The 8,979-nt window shown below is 40.8% G+C and overlaps 1 protein-coding gene across 1 annotated transcript in view; it reads left to right on the top strand.

The window, feature by feature from the left end:
- Positions 1 to 8,979, top strand: part of PPM1E (protein phosphatase, Mg2+/Mn2+ dependent 1E) — a 57,355-nt gene that overhangs the window by 833 nt on the left and 47,543 nt on the right. The gene's annotated exons all lie outside the window — the stretch shown is intronic.

Here is an 8,979-nt window from a genome sequence, read left to right as displayed (position 1 = left end):
GTGAGTGCCGGGCTGAGGGGAGAGGGAGCCCCCGGCGCGCTGAGGGGAGGTCGCGGGGCTGAGGGGAGAACCCCCGGGGCAGGGTGTGGGGCTGAGGGGGTCCCCTCAGTGTGTGGGGCTGAGAGGATCCCTCTGTGTGGGGACCCTCCATGTGGGGCTGAGGGGATCCCTCAGTGTGTGGGGACCCTTCATGTGGAGCTCTGTGTGTGGGAAGGCATGAGGCGGTGGAGCCCCCCATGCTGGGGGTGTGGGGCTGAGGGAGACCCGCCATGCTGGGGGGCGAGGGGAAGGTCCCCGAGGCAAAGAGTTACGGACTTGGGTGGTGCTTAATTGCTCAGGATCAAAGCTCTGTCCGGTTCCCCCCTGTCCAAAAGACGCCTCTGCTCTCTGACCCTCCTTCCCTCTCGCCGGGACAGGGAGTGAAGGGAACAGACAAGGGAAAGCCACGACCATCCATCTGGAGAGCAGCTTGCTTGGGGAGGGAGGGTGGCGGGGAAATGTCTCACGCTTTGGTGCCAAAGCAGGAAGGGGGGGTTGCCTGTGGTTGATTGTACTGAGGCTTGAAATCGAAATGTTCCTGCATGCGGGTTTGTAAATGGGGAAACCTCTGCCAAGAAAGAAGGAAGGAGGTAGAACAAGGGGGCAAGGAAAGAGAGGTAGTCCGCCTCCTTCCCCCCTCCAAAATTTAAAAAAAAATCACATTGAGAAAACCACACCGTGCATTTACAGACCGGGGAGAAAAGAGAAGTAGGAAGAAAGCCTTAGGAGAAAGCTATCCATAATCATGGGGCTTTTTCTACCATCAGCTGGGGAAAGCCAGCTCTCCTCTGTTCTGTACGGAGGCAGTTTCCAGATCTGTGCTTTCTAAAGGCTGGTGCATAAAAAGGAAACAGATGGGATCTATTCCCAGTGTGAAGTCTGTGGACTGAAACCTAAAGATCGGTTACCAGTGCCTTGCATTGTGCTCAGCTTTGGCTTTGAAGGCTCGAAATAGAAATGGTTGTTAGTGGCATTTCTTTAGGAACCTTTTCAAACTGATGCCACAGGAGGAGACAAATGAACCTGTGAAAATATGCACAGCACACCGGAGAGCTTTCTGCCATTGAGCTGGTAATTGTAACGAGAGGTGTTACTCGGTCACAAAATAAATAAATAAAGAACCAGGTTTTACAACTGCATGGTCTGTTTCTATTCAATTCTCATCTGCCCTCTGCATTTGTGGATGATAGGAACAACACAATGATAGCTGCAGAGGACAAAGCTCTCCTATTCATACACGCTCACCCTGACACCTTTGGAAAGTCTTTCTCTGGAACACAGCAGCACATTCATACAATGCGATAGAGAGAAGAGGGGCAAGTCCCTTTTACGTATTTGGTACATGTTTTTTGTTGTTTTTTTTAAATTATTTTTTTAAGACTTGTGAAATGAAAAGTCAGATTAGTTTGAAGAAAGTTTTAGAGATAGAGAAGATTATAGTATTTTTTTAAAGTGTATCTATGAAATGATTTTGAACTTCAATTCCACCACCCCTCCTCTTTCTCTGAATGTCCCCATGCCCCAGGACAGGCAGACTTAGATTCCTGTTTCTGAGGCCCATATTCATGGATGAAATTATTAAGCAAAAAAAGACTTTTTGAGAAGATTCTTTATGTAGGAATAACTCTTGCCGTGCCAGGTTATGGGGTTTTGTGCTTTGTTTCATTTTCCTGGCCTTTGTATAAATCTTTTGATGGCTACTGAATGAAGCATCTCCTTGGCTTTGTTTATGATGAAGTCAATGCAGGCTTCCTCTTATAGGCACCCACATTATGAAGCAATAAGCAATATCTGCCTCAAAATTAAGGAAACGGGGGATCATGTTATACGAAAATTGTTTTCCAAAGGCTTCAGTATTTTGACAATGTATAGGAAATACCTTTTCAGATAGTTAATTAATATTTTTAACTGAAGATTGGTAGATGTTGACTTATATCTGTCTAGCTAAGATAACTGCAAAATGTAATTCTTTACAACATTTAAAGATATTATAAGACAAACCTAATAACTTAATACAGAGAACTAAACAGAAATAGCTTTTTCTTGAGTGGTGATGGAATCTGAGGTAAGTGCAACCACACAAAAGTGTTTTTCAGGTAAAGTATTGTATTTTTGTACACAGTCCAGTCACCAGAGAAACTTGAAACTGTCACAAGAGTATAAAGCAGGCAAAAGTAGAACATCTTCCCCCATTACAGCCAAGGGTTCAACTAGTCAGATGATGCCACAGATGGGAAACTTCACGGATATGAGTAAAGCTACTCTTGTGCCAAATGGTTGTTATAGTGTTAAAAAGAGAAAAAAAAAAAAAAAAGGCACATGGAAACTCATGTGAAGAGGAATATTTTATTGGTTTGTCATTAGCAAGAAAGACTATTGTGAAGGCATGTTTTCCATAACTGTAACTATATATTAGTCAAATGACTGGTTTGCATTATATGTAGGATGAGGATAAAACCCATTACTGTGAAAAATCCAACAGCTGTTTGCTGGCTATTTTAAGCACACTGCTTTAGTTCTTTTTGAGGGAAGTAAGACCATCTCAGAAATGAGAACATATTGCCAATCATGAAAAGTATAATAGTTTTCTGTCACTGTGTAGAACAGTACCAAAGAGCTCCTATTTAGGCGATTTTCCTGCTATTTTCCCAAAGACTCATATTCCCCTTTGAGTTTTCCAGTTCCTGGTTTCTTTCTAGAGACAGTATATGCTTGGAAAATTAGGTTAATGTAATCTTTATATCTGTCTAAATGCCACAAAATGTGTACTGTGTGCTTTCTTAGTGGTGCTCAACAGGATGAAACTGCCTGGCAGGAGGTATGTTAGATGAAGGAAAAAAGTCAAGAAAGAATAACATTTTAGGAATTGCATCGGAACGTTGGCTGATAGCGTGAAAGTACATTTTGTGATTATCTTCTAGAACATCTTAATCAAGAGAAAGTTATGTGATTTATAGGTGCTATGTCGAAACAAATATACTAAGGACTTAATCTTACATCTGTTAAAATATGAGACCCCCATTGCTTGCTTCCATTGATTCAGGAGTAGATCTCATTTCTCGTTCATTTTAAAGGAAGAAGTTACTAACTTGATGTAACAAAGTTATGTATCATGCTCTGATCTTTTCCTCTTCCCACTGATGCTTCTATTAAATCTAATGGATTTAAAAAGCTGGTTCTTGACAAGGCATCTGAAAAACTCATCAACAAAGATGTGGTTGCTGAGAGAAGAGAAGGCCAGACTGAGTTAAACAGTGCAACCTTACAACTTGTGTTGCTAGGAAGAACAACTTTATCTTGCTCTTACGTTTTTTTCCTGTACAAATGAAGTAATTTGAAAAATTCTGCCTGCTGTCTCCATCACTGATGAGTGAAGAGACTGTATTTTCTCTCTTTAAAAAGCAGATGTAGATGATTTTAACTTGCTTTCTTAACCCCCATCACATGAAAGCTGGCATTGTCATCGCTATCTGTAAGGTGAAATTTGTATAGTATGCTACACTGACTTTCTTAACATCATATTAAATTAGCTGTTTTACTCTTTTACAGTTTGTCTTTTAACACCTGTTCTATTGATTATAATCTCAAAGCCCTTTTAGAAAATGTAATTAATTAATTGCCATCTCTAATACTAATCCCATGGACCAACAAAAAATAAATACCATCCTTTTAAAGATGGTACTTGTTTCCTCTTTTGTGAGGTTTTACAATGGAAATGATGAAAAGATTGGCCCATGTTCAAAACAAATGGCTGGAGTAGATTTTAGTTGCAGAATTTTCTAATGGTTGATGAGGAAGTTTGACAGAGACCATTAAATTTCCCACCTCCAACTCTGATGATTTTGTTCTTCACCTCAGCTTGCTCCTGGGTGGTCTGTGGTATGGCCTGAGGGAGGGTAAGGGAAGCAGGGTGCATTGTAGCTGTGTTAATGTTTCACTGGAGCCCCCTCCAACATCGCGAATCTCTTCCTGAGGATAGTTGTTGAGCTACAGAACAAGTGACAATCCCACAGTTCACACCATCTATCATTAAGGGGGGTGGTTAGTAGGTCAAGAGAGGTTCTCCTTCCCCTCTACTCTGCCCTGGTGAGACCACATCTGGAATATTGTGTCCAGTTCTGGGCCCCTCAGTTTCAGAAGGACAGGGAACTGCTGGAGAGAGTCCAGCACAGGGCAACAAAGATGATTGAGTGGAGCATCTCCCTTATGAGAAAAGGCTGAGGGAGCTGGGTCTCTTGAGCTTGGAGGAGACTGAGGGGTGACCTCATTAATGTTAACAAATATCTAAAGGGTGAGCGTCAGGAGGATGGAGCCAGGCAACAGTGACAGCCAATGATAGGACAAGGGGTAATGGGTTCAAACTGGAACACAAATGGTTCCACTTAAATTTGAGAAGAAACTTGTTTGGGGTGAGGGTGACAGACACTGGCCCAGGCTGCCCAGGGAGGTTGTGGAGTCTCCTACTCTGGAGACATTCAAACCCACCTGGACACCTTCCTGTGTAACCTCATCTGGGTGTTCCTGCTCCATGGGGGGATTGCACTGGATGAGCTTTCGAGGTCCCTTCCAATCCCTGACATTCTGTGATTCTGTGATCTGATAGAAGCGTATGGAGAAAGTTGAGAGAAGTTTGGTATTGTTGTTAATGCCTTACTACTCTTTAAAAGACCCTACTATGACATTCAATCCATATATTGGATGATGGTGATGTTGCAGCATACAGAGACGGGCACATTTCATACACTTCAGACTGGAAGTCATTATATTCTGCATATGGGTGGTATTTAGTGACAGTCACTTTCAAAACACAGCTAATGGTCTACACAGTGAGAGTTTCTTTAAGTTGGTTTTAAGGAATCTTCAGCTCATGCTCCCACGCATTTGAAAATACTGAATCAAATCAGATATTTTTATACTCCTTTAAAAAAAAAAAAAGAGTATCAGCTAAAATGAGCTATTTAAATTTCAGATTTATATTTGTAATGGTTAACATATATGACATTTCAAAACTTACTAATTTATGATTAAAAGGGTGCTGAGTTTTTCAAGTGCAATGGTGACTATACTTGGAAGTTGCTTTATATAGTATCGAAAAAATTGATTCTTAGTGAACAAATTATAGGAATATATGCATTCCAGTGCTTTTATTTCAATGAATGTTGCGAGTAGTACAACAAATTGACTTTAGTAAGGCATTTGACACAGTCTCCCACAGCATCCTTATAGCTAAACTGAGGGAGTGTGGTCTGGATGACCGGGTAGTGAGGTGGACTGCGAACTGGCTGAAGGGAAGAAGCTAGAGTCATGGTCAATGGGGCAGAGTCCATTTGGGGGCCTGTATCTAGTGCAGTGCCTCAGGGGTCAGTGCTGGGGCCTATATTATTCAATATATTCATCAACAATTTGGACGAGGGAATAGAGTGTACTATCAGCAAGTTTGCTGATGACACCAAGCTGGGAGGAGTTGCTGACACGCCAGAAGGCTGTGCTGCCATCCAGAGACCTGGACAGGCTGGAGAGTTGGGCAGGGAAAAATTTAATGAAATGTAACAAGGGCAAGTGTAGAGTCTTGCAGCTGGGTAGGAACAACCCCAGGTTCCAGTATAAATTGGGGAATGACCTATTAGAGAGCAGCGCAGGGGAAAGGGACCTGGGGGTCCTGGGGACAGCAGGATGACCATGAGCCAGCACTGGGCCCTTGTGGCCAGGAAGGCCAATGGTACCTGGGGTGGACTAGAAGGTAGGTGGTTAGTATGTCGAGAGAGGTTCTCCTTCCCCTCTACTCTGCCCTGGTGAGACCACATCTGCTTATATGATCCCATTAAAAGCAAAAGCAACAGGGCATGTAGTACACAGATAATGACAGTACTGTTTATTCCTATATTTGATGTCACTCTGAAATAATCTCTGGCTGTTCTGCATAATTTTCTTTCTTCATGTTGTTTTGTGTGTGTTGGTTTTGGGTTTGTTTCCACCTAGGAAGAACTTGCAGTGACTAGTAAAGATATGTGATAAATGAGATGAAATGGAGTTAGCGCTTTAAAACATTAGATGTTCTTTGAGCCAGGCTGCAAGACTGCCTTATGCAATGCAACCGTGATTACATAAGGCAAATGGTTATAAAAATAAATATGTCCTGGGCAATATGTGTCCATGACGTGTTAGTAACCTATGACATGCTACTAAACTGTAACTGGTCATTGCTGCATGTTATAACGTAGGTCCTCATCTTTGGTGTAGCTGAAATCAACCACTAAACAAATATTCTAGATTTTTTTTTGTTACAACATATTAGTCATTAGATAAAATGATTGCAGATTTTGGACTTGTTTTACAGAAATGTTTCTGCTGTGTCTTTGTACTTCATTAGGAAGAAACAACATTACCCACCTTTAATAAGAGACTTTATAAAGAAGTAATCATCAGAGTCATAAATTAGAACGGCAAGGGAAATAGCTGACCTTGGGTACTTCAATAATTAATACAGAAGTTAAACAAGTTAACTAGATTGCAGGATTACCTCAGTTTGTGTTTATATTGGATGGAAAACAGCTAAAGGCAGCTAATGATTGAGTAACTGAACCAACATTTTAAGCTGTAGTACTGCTCACCAGTTCTGAACTCTGCATGCAATTCATTGAAAAGTTTGATATTTTTTGTTGATAAAGCAGGATTAAAAAGTTGACTGCTAAACTTTGATTATGGGAAAATGCGCTTGGAGCATACTAGTCTGAATTGGGAAACATTTGCACTTTCTTGTAGCTATGATTACAAGAAAAGGAATACTTGATTAATTGGATAAAATTATGGGTAGCTCCTTAAAGTTAATTTTCTCAGAGGATATGATTTTGAAGCTATTTTTGCTGGACTTCTATGGTCCAGTAAAGTCTGTTAAATTGCGCCTAATACTTTTCCAAGGTTAGTTTCTTTTGCTCTTCATTTACAATACAGAATTTGAGTACTTTCTCTCATTTGAGCATATGATTTTTTCATAGGCTCTGTACTTCCATCATGATGTAACTAAAAATAGAAGCAGTGTATAAAAATAGGCCTTGGCATTTTAACTTCTTGGCACTGTCTCTAGGGCTGTTCCTTTCACCTCAGGCTATGACCTTCTTAGGGAGGTTCAAAGATCTGAAATGCATGTGGTAAGTTATTCCTCATTAGTGTTGTGAACACTGCGCTCCACATGTTATATTAATTAGCTTCTCAAGTGATTCTTTTACTTTCAGTTCTAACTTGAAGTTATGGAAGGCTGAAACCCCCGTGCTCTAGTTGAGAATTGAACAAATAGTTATGTGTTTTCTTTTTCTGTGGAGAAAAGCTGTTTCCAGGAGCATCTGGCAGAGGATGGTTCAGGCTGCGGGGCTGGAGAAGAGAAATAAGCCCGTAGTGTGTAACAGGATCCTCTTCCCCAGTGCATTGTTCATTGGAGAATGAATTTTAAGTGGTTTAAACTTTCCTCATTGGTGCTAACCTTTGGTTTGACTGATTATGCATGACCCAAATGATCGTATAGAATACTTAAAGTCTTGCTAATTATCATTGTGTACTAATTTTAGAATAACATTTTTGGATATTAGATGCTTGTGGTTTTGGTGTCATCAGCAAACTTGCTGATAGTACACTCTATTCCCTCGTCCAAATTGTTGATGAATATATTGAATAATACCGGCCCCAGTACTGCCCCCTGAGGCACTGCACTAGATCCAGGCCTCAGCTGGACTGTGCCCCATTGACCACGACTCTCTGGCTTCTTCCCTTCAGCCAGTTCACAGGCCACCTCACTACCCGATCATGTTTGAAAGCTATTTCATTTAATTTATTGTCCTCTGAAAACTGATGAAGTAATGCCATTTCTGTGTCCATGCTGCGTCTGTGCATCTTAACAGGAATAAAGACAAAGGTTGTAACAGCTCGAGAAATGTTATACTAAGAAACATGTGTTTGTATGTGTGTATACATATATATATACTTATCTGTCTGTCTAAGCTCTCTTAGACACCAAGTTTTGATCAGGCCCTTTATGAACAAAAAATATCTGGCCAGGCAAAAATTGGGAGGAAGAAGGGAGTTCCAGGCTGTCTTACAGTCTCATCCTCTTTATTTTGGAGGGGAGCAAAATATTAAATCTGGAAGTAACACCTTGCAGGGGGGCGGGGGGGGTACTTCTTGTTTTTAATTCTGAGAAAATTGCTGTCTGAAATAGAGATAACAAAAACATCTGTTGAGGAAGTACAGAAAGAAAAAGGAAAGCGCTTTGAGGAAGTCTGCTTTATAATTATAAAGATGTGAAAAACAGCTAATCAGTTAGCGTGAAATAATGAAACAGAAAGAGGAAGAAAATTAAATAATATCACAGCCTGAGTGACCCACCCATGTTCTTTCAATTAACTTTTAGAGAATCGTTGTCAGTCTGTGCAATGGGTCTGCAAAACATAGAAACTCATCAAAGTTTTTTGATACCCCCATTTTCTTGTGGCAGACTTCCTAACCAGAAAGCTGGTGGTGCACAACCCTGTTTCTACTTGCTTTGACTTTGGTACAGGATAGCGGGAGCTACATCGTTATCGTCAATTAGAGAAAGAGCCCGTACTTTCTGAGGCTCTTGCTTTCGTGTGGGTTTGCTATTAATATCTTGTTACCAGTTACAGATGCTTTTCAGGGAGCTCTTTCAGGTTTCACTCAAAGTTTTTTGGAAAGACTGATAAAATAATTCAGCTGTCTCCTTTCAGTGATGGAAGAGGGCTGACACCATTCGATTTTGCCTGTGGCCATTTAGTACACAGAAAAGAAAACATTCAGGGGTGTTAAATGAGGAAGAAAAACCTTTTAAAGGGTTGTTTCTATGCGGGTGTGAAACCTGAAATTTCTATAGGCTGAGGAAAGAGAGAAATTAGGTTTGTTAAAATTAACAAGCAAATAATAGCATAAGATCAT

Source organism: Columba livia, chromosome 20 (genome assembly GCF_036013475.1).
Source record: "Columba livia isolate bColLiv1 breed racing homer chromosome 20, bColLiv1.pat.W.v2, whole genome shotgun sequence".
NCBI lineage: Eukaryota > Metazoa > Chordata > Aves > Columbiformes > Columbidae > Columba > Columba livia.
Note: the sequence above shows the minus strand (reverse complement) of the source record. Positions and strands in the feature narration are given on the sequence as shown.